The 15,195-nt window shown below is 43.6% G+C and overlaps 1 protein-coding gene across 3 annotated transcripts in view; it reads left to right on the forward strand.

Annotated features, from left to right (window-relative positions):
- Nucleotides 1–15,195, forward strand: part of ITSN1 (intersectin 1) — a 1,130,286-nt gene that overhangs the window by 439,143 nt on the left and 675,948 nt on the right. The gene's annotated exons all lie outside the window — the stretch shown is intronic.

Genomic DNA, 15,195 nt, shown 5'->3' on the forward strand with positions numbered 1-15,195 from the left:
TATTACAAGTGCATTGTAGCCTATCGCACTTGTATTATGACAGATGGGATGTCCACCACATTTTGACAGAGTATCCTGTCCTCAAAACTCTAAATAATGCCCTGTGTCTGGATTTCAAGAATCTGGCGATGCAGTAGTTGTTTGGGGTTTGGTAACATGAACTTTCAAGCTGCAAGGTGTTTTATCAGCTTGTTTTTTACCTGACTTGCCCCTTTGCCCTGATGCGATCGTGAAATCCTAGCTGGCCTTGAAAACTGCCTCATGTTTATTTTTTGAAGGATTGTCAAAAGCAAGCTTGTAATGAAGCTTGTTGGTTGCCCACCAGTGGGGGTTATAAGCGAGGCTTAAAATGGCTCGGTGCTGTTCATGCTAAATTCCATTGGTTGGCAGACTGTGCTTTATTTGACTTTTACTGGGCAGAGTGTGCATCCCTGAAGGTATTGAGATCTAGTTCAAGCAACAGTGGCAAGCCATAATACTGCTAGCTATCTACTTTTGACGACTGTTGTTTGGACTCTACCTTTTTTAACTGAATCAGTATTTGGTCAGGATATTTGCAAACTGTCTAAAACCATTCATTTAGGTTGATTTCTTACCTTTTCCTGATCTGAACTAGAGTCATAGAAAGAACCTCATCAAAGAATATTAGTTTCTACTCAATAATATCATGTCTTCCCATAAGTGTCATGGATGCTCATGACCACCCATAAACATCTGCTGTACAATCTAGCTCTTCAAATTTCCTAGATGTAAATAAGTCTGTGATTTGGTGTTAACTGCCGCTTTAAGTAGGAACCTCTGCTGACGGTTATTTTTTTTTGTGAAAGGCTTTTGATGCACTAACGTCAAAGAATAGTAATTCACTGCTCATCGTGTGCATCTATTTTGCGAATCGGAGTAGGAGATTTATAGTTACTGGTTATCTGCTTCAGGACGTTTTCCAAATTGGCACAGGGCCCTCCTTAATGGCCATTCTGTGATGAGCTCTGAAAGTGCTGGTAGGTGGCGTCATTCAGCTCTGCATCATCTGTGCCGGAAGTGACATTGGGGGTGCCTATATAGGCACTACCGCAACCCGCTATAATCACTCCTTTTCTTTCCATGCCATCAGAGCAGCCCCGGAGAAAGCTACCTCTGTCCTCTCTTTTTTTTTTTTTTTTGGACAACTTTTTTCGACATTTTGCCAAATTCTTTTGAGCTTTCTCTTCCACTTTGGAAGGAATGTCCCCCCCAAAAATAACCAGGGGGGTTTAAACCCTGTGGTTCCGGTCACAGACATATATCTGACAGATCCCCATCTGGTTTGCCTCTAGGTTGCCCCTGAAGTGTCTGGTCCCCTGATTCCAGTTGACTCTGCAAAGCTCCAGGTCTGTGTTTCGTCGAAATTCCCGACCCATTTGAAGAGCTGTTCTCCGCACTCAGCATCGCGCTCCGAGTGTTTGGATAAATTTCACAAAACAATGAAGCGCAGTAATGATTCCACCACTCTAGGTCCCCCACGCGCCTGCTGCTGGGGCCTTTCTGGGTCCCTCCCTAGAATTTGCTCGAGGCCTAGTGACTCCCGGCTGGCCTAGGTATTTTTGTGAGGCCATTCTATACATATTTATGCAGGTGACTCCCTTGGGGACCCTGTAGGTCCTATGGGTTGGCCTGGTGCCCCCAATGGATTTTTACCAATAGGTCCGTCATCAGCTCCATTTGGGCCCCATGGATCTGGTGCTGGATCCGGACCTGCTCCAGATGCAAGACCACATATTTCCCGGATCCTGTTCCAGCAATGTCATTCCTGGTGCCGCCGACAACGACCCCCATCATCATATCTGACTCGGAAATGGAGCCAGATCGGCGTCTCCCGACGTCAACCCTGGTGCCAGCCGAAGCTTGACCTTCTGCGCCACAGCCAGGGCCTTCTTTTTTTCAACTGGCCCTTCAAAGATTATGATTGGGGAGGATCTGAGGAGCCTTATCACTACCATGACCCCTTGGCAGAGCCCAAGATAACCAGCTGGAGGAACTGGCAGATTCCAGTGGGCTTGGCACCTTTCCAGACAGTCTCAATCTCCCCTCCTAATATGGCTACTGAGGAACGGTCTCCCTATGCCATGATGGTAAGGAAGGTGGCTGAGAACCTTGACCTAGCGCTGCTCTCAGTGGCAATCAAGACTAACGTTTTGACAGAGGTTCTTCAGCCAGAAGTCGGCCCCACAGAACCTCTCCTCCCTTTAAATGAAGCCTTCACAAATATCCTGCTCTGCTCATGGGCCAAACCGTGCTCAGGTGCTCCCGTGGGTACTTGAAATTGTTCTGCAGATTTAATCTATCCCTTTTGTGGAAACCCCGCTGCCAGTGCCATAATCCTCAGATCGGATGACAGTCTCACTCTCGATGGCCAAAGGAGCCATTGAGAGGGTGCCGGCATCCGAAGTAGATTGTGGTTACTAGTCCTATTACTTTCTGGTGTCCAAAAAGTATGGAGTGCTCTGCACTATTTTAGACCTGCTCTTAGAAACTTCCTGAAGAAGTAGAAATTCAAGGTTCTCATGTTGACTCAGGTCCTGTCTGCTCTGAACCCTAACTACTAGATGTTAGCGCTGGACTTTCAGGATGCCTACTTTCATAAACACATCCAGCCTGCCCACAGGCACTATACCTGCCTTCATGATGGGCCACAAGTACTTTTAGTTTGCTGCTCCTTTTGGCCCCACCTGCATTCCTCTGGTTTTAAGGTGATGACAGTGGTTGCAGTTCATTTGCAGAGGTCCGGGGTTCCAGTATTTTCCTACCTCGGCGACTAGCTGTTGAAGGTGGGCTCACCTAGGAAGCCATCTTCCCACCTCCAGACTATGGGGGACCTCTTGCATTTATTGGTGTTCGCTAGACTTTATTGGGCACTCCTTTTCATCAGAACCATACTGGATACACTGCAGTTTTGTGCCTATCTGCTGCAGCAGTGAGTCAAGAATGTTCATGTTGTGACTCCGATGTTTCAGCTTCTGTCCTGGATTTTGGTGAAACTGACTCTGAGGCTGCCGGACCTCATGGCCTCCTACATCCTGCTTGTAACGCATGCCTGCTGGCATATGTGGGCTCTGCAATGTGACCTGAAGCCCCATTTGGGCGCTGTATCAGGAGAATTTCTCTGACCTGGTCCAGTTTTCAGAAGGACCTGCACAAGACTTGCAATAGTGGCTGATGAACCATGATTGGTTCAGCGGCAGACCCCTCTCCTTTACCCACCCATAAATTATTTTGGTGACAGATGTGTCACTCCTGGGTTGAGGCGGACATGTGGGAGATCAGAGGACTCTGGTGTGTGGTGGAATCTCACCTTCATATCAACCTGTTGAAGGTGAGAACGATTTTCCTGGCATTGAGTCTTTCTTCCTTCCATCAAGGGAAGGCTGGTTCTGGTGTTCATGGACAGCACCATATCCATGTGGTGGTAGCATAACAAACAGGGCGGGGGACGACTGGAGGGGGTCATGGGCCCTTGTCTAGAGACATGGTTGGATCGTCAGGACATAATCTTGCTGGTTTAACATCTGGTGCAGTCTCTAATCATCAGTGCACTCAGCCATTGATGCCTAGCAAATCATAAATGGTGTCTCCATCCGGAGGTGGTGCAAGGTCTCTTCAGAAATTGAGGACAACCTTGGTTAGATTTATTCTCCACCACTAAGAATGTGAAATTTCAGCACTGCGCACAGGAGTTCCCAAGGCGACTCTTGCTCAGAGATGCATTTCAACTCAAGTGGAACACAGGCCTTATGTACACCTTCCTGCTGACACCACTCCTGCCCAGAGTTCTCAAGAAGATGAGGGATGGCTGAGCTCAAGTCATTCTTGTGGCTCCAGATTGAGGACACAGAGTATGGTATCCTGAGCATGAGCATTGGTACTCCAATCAGACTGTACCTTCAGGAGTATCTACTGTTGCAGCATCAGGACAGGGTCCTGAACCCGCCTTCATGCATGCATGCAACAATTGACAGTTTTTATCTTCCTGCAGAAGTCTGCAATGTCATTCTGGCAGACAGGTGTCTCTCAACCAAGACATTATACACCTGCCACTGGGATAAATTTGTGACTGGGTGTGCTACCAAAAATGCAGATTCCCTTTATTCACCTTTGTCAGGGGTGTTATATGCTCTTTCGTTAGCCCGCAAGGCATTGCTTGGCCAGGTTAAAAGGATACCTTTTGGCCATATCTGCTTTCTTGCGTTTGCCAGATCATTCATCCCAGTCTAAGTTACCTGTTGTGACCCATTTTCTCAAATGTCTCTGACACTCCACCCTCCCCCAATAGTTCATCATGCTTGAATGGGACCTGACCTTGATTTTGACTTTTTTGATTTGCTCACAATTTGAGCCTATGGGTAGCTGCCCTAAAAGTTTTGTGATGATCAAACCTGCCTTTCTAGCGGCTATTACATCAGCCAGCAGTGTTAGCAAATGCAAGGCACTCAGTGCACTCTCCTTGCACAACTGTTTGCCCAGATAAACTGGTTAAAAAATTTGCTTCTTTCCTACCAAAAGTTGTGACAACCTTTCATACAGGCCAGACATTACACTGCAAACCTTCTTTGCTCTGCCTCGCTCCCCCCCCCCCCCCCCCCCCCCCCCCCAAGAAAGTCTCCTGGAGGCTTGCATTCTCATTTCACCAGACAAAAAGCTAGAACCACTGTGTTTGCTTGCAGAGTTCCTGTTCTAGACATCTGTGAGGTTGCAGTTGGGTGCTCCTGCACACTTTTAGGGAGCATTACTGCCTATTCAGTCCGATCCATTGTGAGGGGCATCTTGCCCATTCGGTCCTCCAGGACCTTCTGGTCTAAATCTGTTAGAGGACCCACCTCCGGAAAGGTATTGCTTTGTTATCTAGCCAAAGTTAAGGAATCTGCGACTAGAAGTCTCTATCACATGAACAAGTTACCTCCAGTAATGCCTTATATAGAGAATCTATTGAGCTGCGGATTCTTTACCCACCTCCCCCCAATAGGGATAGGAATGTGACCCCCTCCCCTTGGGAGGAGGCGCACAAAGAGGGTGTAGCCACCCTCAGGGCTAGTAGCCATTGGCTACTGCCCTCCCTGACCTAAACACACCCCTAAATTCTGTATTTAGGGGCTCCCCTGAACCTAGGAACTCAGATTCCTGCAACCTAAGAAGAAGAGGACTGCTGAGCTGAAAAACCCTGCAGAGAAGACGGAGACACCAACTGCCTTGGCCCCAGCTCTACCGGCCTGTCTCCCCCCTTCGGAAGAAAACTGCTCCAGCAACGCTTTCCCCAGGACCAGCGACCTCTGAATCCTCAGAGGACTGCCCTGCTCTAAAAGGACCAAGAAACTCCCGAGAACAGCGGCCCTGTTCACCCAAGACTGCAACTTTGTTTCCAAAGGAGCAACTTAAAGACAAACAGCGTTTCCCGCCAGAAGTGTGAGACTTGCAACCCTGCACCCGGCGACCCCGACTCGACTGGTGGAGAAACAACACTTCAGGGAGGACCCCCCGGCGACTCCGAGACTGTGAGTAACCAAAGTTGTCCCCCCTGAGCCCCTACAGCGACACCTGCAGAGGGAATCCCGAGGCTCCCCCTGACCGCAACTGCCTGACTCCCAGATCCCGACGCCTGGAAAAGACCCTGCACCCCCAGAACCTGAAGGATCGGATCTCCAGTGCAGGAGTGACCCCCAGGAGGCCCTCTCCCTTGCCCAGGTGGTGGCTACCCCGAGGAGCCCCCCCTTGCCTGCCTGCATCGCTGGAGAGACCCCTTGGTCTCCCATTGATTCCAATTGAAAACCTGACGTGTGTTTGCACACTGCACCCGGCCGCCCCCGTGCTGCTGAGGGTGTACTTTCAGTGCTTACTTGTGTCCCCCCCCGGTGCCCTACAAAACCCCCCTGGTCTGCCCTCCGAAGACGCGGGTACTTACCTGCTGGCAGACTGGAACCGGGGCACCCCCTTCTCCATTGAAGCTTATGCGTTTTGGGCACCACTTTGAACTCTGCACCTGAGCTGCTGGTGTGGTAACTTTGGGGTTGCTCTGAACCCCCAACGGTGGGCTACCTTGGACCTAAACTTGAACCCCGTAGGTGGTTTACTTACCTGCAAGAACTAACAATTACTTACCTCCCCTAGGAACTGTGAAAATTGCACTGTCTAGTTTTAAAATAGCTATATGTATTTTATTTGAAAAGTATATATGCTATTGTGATTATTCAAAGTTCCTAAAGTACTTACCTGCAATACCTTTGAGATATTACATGTAAAATTTGAACCTGTGGTCCTTAAAATAAACTAAGAAAATATATTTTTCGATCCAAAACCTATTGGCCTGGAATTGTCTCTGAGTGTGTGTTCCTCATTTATTGCCTGTGTGTATGTACAACAAATGCTTAACACTACTCCTTGGATAAGCCTACTGCTCGACCACACTACCACAAAATAGAGCATTAGAATTCTCTCTTTTTGCCACTATCTTACCTCTAAGGGGAACCCTTGGACTCTGTGCATACTATTCCTTACTTTGAAATAGTGCATACAGAGGCAACTTCCTACACCTCTTAATTCAGCAAAATCTGCTTTACACTATTTCAGGTCTTCTTTTTTGTTGTTTGAGCTGCTTCTTTCATGAATTTATCTCAGAAGGACGCATCTGTCTTGGATTTTTTTCTTTTGGCCTTCATGGTGCACCCTTCCACTGTCACTGCACTTAAGGGTTTATGTGTCCTTCATCTCATCTGACTAGGCTAGTTCTCGGTCTCAGGATGGTTCCCTCATAGGCAGTCAATAACTCCAATAATATAGCCTCTCACCGCAGGATATTGTTGATTCCTGGTTCAGCTTATTCTCCGAGTGTATTGTTCTGATCTCATTTCCGTATGCCTCTTAAAATAGTAACCTTTTGTGTTCCATGCAGGGCAAGCCCATAATTATTTCGACTCAAACTATAGTTACATCTGTTGTCATGTGCACCAAATGTGGTGCATCCTGCAGTTTAGAATCGTATTACATTTGCTTCGTTCAGACCTTAATTCAGAATATGTTTGTACTATTCCTTTGTTCATAATTTGGATTATTTATTGGCAATTTTAAAACATGTTCTTATGGCCAAAGCTGGTCTCTTTTGGATTACAAGAATTTCTATTTGACACAGTTTGTAAATATTTTTGAACACAGAAATTCCATCCTGAAACGCATCTTAGGTGTTTTGGTGCCAAGTGAGTGATGCGTTTCCAAACTACTGTTGGCAGTGGGGAAGGAAGATGAATATACAATGTATGCATAGATCAGTTTTTTTCCCTCAGAACATTTTATTGTCTAGTTCAATGGCAGTGTTGAATGATGCACTCATCCGCTAGAGTCCTTGTTACCAGAAACATTTTGTAATGGTAATATACATGGTTTCTTGTAATAATTTACCCTATTTATGACAATCTGAATCTTCTGGCAATAACTTAACTATGCATCATATTTTTGAAGCAAAAGCTGTAAAGGCTTTGTGGTGCAAGTATGTTTTGCCACCTGTCAGCTTCCCAAAGGTATATTCCAGGAGTCTAATACCCCCTGCTAACTCAGCGAACTTTTAACTCCTTGCTCCACAGTGGTGCATAGCAGGTAATACATGTTTTGTCCACATGTGTATTGATTTGAAAACTAAAAATTAGGTTTAAATAAGTAGTTCAGTAGTTCTTTTAAAACCCTCAAAAAGTAATGTTATTTTGCGGAGACAGTTTTTTTCGTTATCACTAGTAATGTGTATCATAGATAGCTAAACTGAAATTTGTATTTCACTTTTATGGAGATATTGCCGATACATATTTAAACCTGAAGACTATGTATCATTTTCTTTTCATTATCATGTTGGATCTCCAAAATAGGCAACCATAACATCTGCCATTAGAAGTAGTTTGTGTTTAAAACTCCTGAAGCCAAAACTTGTTATCTTTTTATTTCTAATTCTGGCATGGATCAATGTATATTTCATAAAGAAAGAAGGAAAACCTGGATAGAAGTCAGTCCTGGTATGTGCCACTGAACTCTGCATGAGGAGATGGAATATTCGTGTTAATAAGTTATTGTTTGCAAATGTTGTAGATATCTGTAAACTCAAAATGGGTTCTCATCTGTGTTGATGCCTACGAAGACACTAACATTGCTGGATTTGTAATCCCAGTTTTCTTTTTAGTTAGTTATTAATCACAGCATTTATTAGTGGTTCTGATTTATTGCTCCATTTAGGTCTGATTCATTCAGTGCAATTACATCATCAGTACTAGAGCCATAAAATATGTATACTGTAATGTTAAGATTCATCATTAGGTATACAGTGACCCACCCATCATTGCTTTTTGTGGAATATCTGATAAGCTTACATCCATAGGGTTTATTGCCCAGTATAACTGTATCTTGTAATGTGTGCTGTTAAAGCTATTGATTACTAAAACGTATCCACCTTCACCATGAAAAGTGATTTCTGTCAGGTGATTAACCATGTTTCATTTGATATTTCGGTAGAGTTTTGATGTTCTAAACAATGGAATGCAGTTAACCTCCTCTAACGATATGTGAAGCACCATGATAGCCTGTGAAATTATGTTTGCGATTCCTATCATACCACCCGTTTTATAATTTTTTTTCCTCATCATATAAGGTAAAACATTCTCTAGTATTAGGTTTTATATTTCGGATCTTGAATTCTCCTCTGCACTTTTTTGACATTTGATACTCTTTTTGTCCCCTATTTTCAGATTCACCTTCACTTCACCCTTGGGAAACTTCCCCCCATTTGACTGTGATGGCTCAGAGCCTTAATACATGGCGGATGTTCTCCTATGATTAGCTGTTTTTTTTCTAGAACTTAAGCAAGAGCTAGACTATAATGGGAAGAATGGCATTACAAGCTCCACAATCTAACCTAGCATCTCGGGGCACATTTACGGAAAAACCTACTATTTAACCAGATTCATTCTATGCTTGGGTCCCTTGCACAAGCGCAAATTACTCACTTGGAGATATTTTCTTTGTGTTTTTTTATTAACCAAATCTGTGCCATTTCTAGTTACCTTTGAGCAATGTTTTATCTTTTTCAGTTAAATGTGCAAAAAATGTGTTTTGTCTGAGAGATGTTCTAAAGTGCCCTTTTCAAAAAATTATACCTGGAGTCCTGACATTTTAAGATTTTCTTTACTTAGTGCTCACATCATGCCTATTAAAAATGAGGTAAACATTTCAGAGCTCATCGTAAATGGTATCCAATGTCTGTCAAGCCTCTTTATTAAAATCTTCTTGTCTCTGTGAAAATATTTCTCCTGCATTAAACTATTTTGCATCTGCTCCAGTGCAAAGACATTTCACGTTTGCACAACTGTAGTAGTTTTCAGTACAAGATTTTGTATTGAGTAATGTATCTACAACCTTTGGCGCTATTTGTTCAAAATCTGTATCTTCACATAATTTTTTAATCTTGTACCTCACTGTTCTGTTTGTTTAGTAGTATTCTGCAGAGGTGTTTGACTCAGCAGAAAACATATTTTTAATGCTTGATCATTTACAGTTTCTTTCTGATCATTTGAAATTAGAGCAAAAATTTAATCTAAAGAAGGATGATTAAAATACAAGGAGAATGTTTTTTTTAAAGGCTTGAGATCCTCCTTCTGCTATGCATTGTATTGTCTTGTATTGGCATTTTCATAGTGTGTTCATAACCCCAGCAAGGCCCAAGCACTTAATGTCCAAATGATTTATTCAGTTTCGCAATAGGATTCAGTAATTCCTCCTCTGTAGAAGTTGCTAAATCTTAATGTGACACTCTCTTTTTTTTTTTTTTTCTTCTTTTTTTAATCCAGCACTGAAGTTCTTTTCCCAGTTCCAGTTTATTAGAGTGGAAGTCACATTGATTTGCTTAATTTGTTTGCTTTAGTGGTAAGCAGTCAAGTAGGGGACTGCCATTTTGATGCTAACTTCAAATCAAATTCAAGCAGCCACGTTGGTCCATTATGGAATGAGTTTATAAATAGTTATACCAAGCAAACAAATGAAGTCCAAACAAAGTAAAACTCCAGAGCTAGTATTAATATGTTGTAGAAATTTGATATCGTTTTATTTCCCAATCTGCTCCGTAGTACATCAGTCCCTTGTGGTATAGATGATGATGATGATGATGATGATGATGAATATAGACTTATACTATGCTCAGCTATTCAACAGTATCCCAGTGCACAAGGACAACCGGTCAGGAGGAACACTGACAGTTAACGCTGGTTGAAGAGCCATGTTTTCAAATATTTCTTAGAAGGTGATTGGCAAGACATGACCCATAGTTCCAATGGGGGCTTATTCCAGGCCATAGCCCTTAAAAAGCCGTTCTGCCGCCAGTTCTCGCCTTCCGCACGCTAGGAATCGCTGCCAGCGATTTATTAGCTGATCTCAGGCTGTGGAAAGGGTAGTGAAAGCTGAATCTGGATCTCAGATATTCAGCCCCAGTTTGGTAGAGGGCCTCATGTGTCAGCACCAATGCTTTTTCTAATCGGCAGCCAGTGCAACTCATGCAGATTTGAAAAAATGTGCAGTCTCAGAAGTTTGAGAAGGAGGCTAGATGCAGCATTTTGCACCACCTGTAGTCTCTCCAGGAGGCAAACACAGATAAACACATTGCCGTACTCCAACCTTGATGTTATCAAGACCTGGATGACTGACTTTTTAGCTGAGAAGGAAAGAAGATGATGAAACTTTTTCAGTGAGCACATCATCCCAAACCACGTGCCAACCACTGATTTAATTTGTGGCTTGAAAGATAACTGATCATCAAATTTTACCCCCGAGTTCTTCACAGTGCCATCCTGAGGGTGTTGGGGAGAAGCATTATTGGGCCAAAAGGAGTGCCAGCAATTAGATGGCCAGTCACTGAAAACAAGAATTTCTGTCTTCTCTACATTACACTTGATCTGATGCTTTCCCATCAAGTGAAATACTGCTGTCAGATGTGTTCCAGATATAAAGGCAGCCAACACATGTTTCGTCTAAGACTTTCTCAAAGCTGCAAGTAATATGTACAGATACATACACATCATTGAGAAATTCTTGATGACAAAAGGAAGGGAAGATAGAACCTCCAAAGTAAGTGTGAACAGATAGTCATAGAATAGGACACCCAAGTGCTAAATTAAATCACAAAGTGTATTAGAAAGCACCCGACAAGACGGAATTTTTTTTTTTTTTTAAAAAGGTTACCCATAACAAAAAAGATGTGTATGCCCAACGTGTGCATGGATTAGTTCTCTTGAAATTGGACCAAAAAACACATATAGAATTTTTTTTTGATGAAAATCAAGATGTAGAATGTAACTACAAAATGTCCTCTAATCAATGAAACAGAAGACAATATGTAAGGAAATGCCTCCTTGGCATGGTTACCCCTGACTTTTTGCCTTTGCTGATGCTATGTTTTGACTGAAAGTGTGCTAGGACCCTGCTAACCAGGCCCCAGCACCAGTGTTCTTTCCCTAAACTGTACCTTTGCTTCCACAATTGGCACAGCCCTGGCACTCAGATAAGTCCCTTGTAACTGGTACCCCTGGTACCAAGGGCCCTGATTCCAAGGAAGGTCTCTAAGGGCTGCAGCATGTCTTATGCCACCCTGGGGACCCCTCACTCGGTACATGCATACTGCCTCACAGCTTGTGTGTGCTGCTGGGGAGAAAAAGACTAAGTTGACATGGCACTCCCCTCAGAATGCCATGCCAACCTCACACTGCCTGTGGCATAGGGCACTATGCCCCTACAGTGTCTAAGCAAAACCTTAGACATTGTAAATGCAGGGTAGCCATAAGAGTATATGGTCTGGGAGTTTGTCAAACACGAACTCCACAGTTCCATAATGGCTACACTGAAATCTGGGAAGTTTGCTATCAAACTTCTCAGCACAATAAATGCACACTGATGCCGGTGTGCAATTTATTGTAACATGTACCCAGAGGGCATCTAAGAGATGCCCCATGAATACCAACCCGACTTCTACTGTGGGGCTGACCAGTTTCTGCCAGCCTGCCACAACCAGACGAGTTGCTGGCCACGTGGGGAGAGTGCCTTTGTCACTCTGTGGCCAGGAACAAAGCCTGCCCTGGGTGGAGGTGCTTCACGCCTCCCCCTGCAGGAACTGTAACACCTGGCGGTGAGCCTCGAAGGCTCACCCCCTTTTGTTACAGCACCCCAGGTCATCACAGCTAGTGGAGATGCCCGCCCCTCCAGCCACTGCCCCCACTTTTGGCGGCAAGGCTGGAGGAGACAATTAGGAAAACAAGGAGTCACCACCCACCAGTCAGGACAGCCCCTAAGGTGCCCTGAGCTGAGGTGACCCCTGCCTTTAGAAATCCTCCATCTTAGTTTTGAAGGATTCCCCCAATAGGATTAGGGATGTGCCCCCCTTCCCACAGGGAGGAGGCACAAATAGGGTTTAGCCACCCTCTGCCCTCCCAGACCTAAAACACACCCCTAAATCTAGTATTTAGGGGCACCCCAGAACCCAGGAAATCAGATTCCCGCAACCTGAACCAAAGAAGAAGGACTGCTGACCTACAAGCCTGCAGAGACGACGGACGACGACAACTGCTTTGGCCCCAGCCCTACCGGACTGTCTCCTGAGTCAAAAACCTGCAACCAGCGACGCATCCAACAGGGACCAGCGACCTCTGAAGCCTCAGAGGACTGCCCTGACCCCCAGGACCAAGAAACTCCTGTGAGCAGGGACCAGCGACCTCTGAAGCCTCAGAGGACTGCCCTGACCCCCAGGACCAAGAAACTCCTGTGAGCAGGGGCTCTGCTCAACAACAGCAACATCTTTGCAACAAAGAAGCAACTTTTAAAGAATTCACTCTTCCCGCCAGAAGCGTGAGACTTCACACTCTGCACCCCCCATCCCCTCCCCCCCCCAGTGCTCTACAAAACCCCCCTGGTCTGCCCCCCCGAGGACACGGGTACTTACCTACTGGCAGACTGGAACCGGAGCACCCCTATTCTCCATAGGCACCTATGTGTTTTGGGTACCTCTTTGACCTCTGCACCTGACCGGCCCTGAGCTGCTGGTGTGGTAACTTTGGGGTTGCCCTGAACCCCCAACGGTGGGCTGACTATGCCCAGGAACTGAGACATGTAAGTGTCTTACTTACCTCACAATCTAACCAATACTTACTTCCCCCAGGAACTGTTGATTTTTGCACTGTGTCCATTTTTAAAATAGCTTATTGCCATTTTAACAAAAACTCTATATGTTATTGCTCTAATTCAAAGTTCCTACCTTACCTGTGTGGAGTACCTTGCATTTTATGTATTTACTTCAAATCTTGAACTTGTGGTTCTTAAAATAAATTAAGAAAATATATTTTTCTTTATAAAAACCTATTGGCCTGGAGTAAGTTTTTGAGTGTGTGTTCCTCATTTATTGCCTGTGTGTGTACAACAAATGCTTAACACTACCCTCTGATAAGCCTACTGCTCGATCACACTACCACAAAATAGAGCATTAGAATTATCTAATTTTGCCACTATCTTACCTCTAAGGGGAACCCTTGGACTCTGTGCACACTATTTCTTACTTTGAAATAGTATATACAGAGCCAACTTCCTACACAATATAACTGCAACTGGTGGTTTGCCAAAATGATACCCAATGCATGCCAAAGAAACCCTCACAACAGAAACATTCTACCTGAATTTTCATGAAAGCTCAGTAATCATGTGTATCTTCCTAAGGAAACTGTAAATGGTGCTTGTACGCGAAGAAATATATAAAAAATATATATATTAATCTGATCTCATATATAGACTGATCCAAATAACGGCCATCTTCTATCCTTAGAATTAAAAAATAAAGAGAGAATATATACCGGTTTGTGCAAGGGTCCTATAATAAGAGTAGGAAAAGTGAACTTCATAACCATAGCCCCAAATGTCCTGAGAGAATGTTATACATCAGTTGTAGAAAAATTTATAACTGCCAAAATTACCTTACATTATAAGAAATAAGCCAAAATGAAAGTTAAAACAAATAAGTGTATATGTTTACAATTGGAGAACAAATGGGGATCGGACCGCATCCGGAGTACACAGCTAACCATACCACTGCCAGGTCCATGATAAGCCTGGGCATAAAACAAATAGTACAATCAAATCTTAACCCAAATCAAATAGGTACGCTCTAAAATATAAAGTTATATCCAAGTCTGTTCATTCTCACCTGGCGTGTATTACCTCACCTTACGCATCAAGCTTCAAAGAAGGGCGTCCATACTGGTGGTGTGAATAAATAACATCACTGACGGCGACTCTAACAATAAAAATGTAAAGAGGATCGAGGTATTTCAAAGTTACTAGATCGTGCTGCCATCTTTGTATGGAACGGCCCAAAGTAGACCAACCAAGGTGTATAGAAACCCTTTGGTTGTTGCTATAAATGTGGTATATGCAATGTTGCTTTGCAAAAGCACAAGGTATCCTTGTTTCAGTAGAACACAAATAAACAACATGTGATCACTAAATTTCTTAACTGTAATACCAAGTACTATTGTTGCTGGTAGAGATTTTTTCACATGAGGAAACTGAGAAGAGAAGCGCATTAGAAGAATGAGTAACCTGCACCTGGTAATACTTTTTCTAATGGATGTAATATCTTTTTGTAGATTAATCATCACAAATATATGTGAAACATTTTTATAATTTATCTTTAGTTACATGTTTTTGTGCTGTCACCTGTGAAGTGGGGAAATGAGGACACATGACATTGGTTTTATGAACTCCTATCATTTTCAGAAGTGATCTGGCACTTTGCTCCACTGCAGATGGAGCAATGTGCTTCAAATTTCTAGAATCCTGGGGATATCTGTATGATGAGGAATCTGCAGGGCGATATATAGTATCTATAAATATTGGCATAATCAAAGGTAGGTAACTTATTTTCTGCTATTAATAAGATACATATTAAATTGGAAAATATGATAGCAGCAAAGAAATGTTATATTCATATTTGTTAATTTAATTTAGAGGAGAGTATTTATGTAATATGTCAAGTTATTTCCACAGAGAGCTGTTTTGTTTTTGTTTCTGTTCTGCTAAAACCTTTTCTTCTTGACATGACCATTAAGGGCCACTTAAAAGTGCCACAATTTAGATAATACAGCACGTCTGTGAACCCTCAAAACTCCT

The sequence above is a fragment of the Pleurodeles waltl genome, chromosome 8 (assembly GCF_031143425.1).
Source record: "Pleurodeles waltl isolate 20211129_DDA chromosome 8, aPleWal1.hap1.20221129, whole genome shotgun sequence".
NCBI classification, from domain to species: Eukaryota; Metazoa; Chordata; class Amphibia; order Caudata; family Salamandridae; genus Pleurodeles; species Pleurodeles waltl.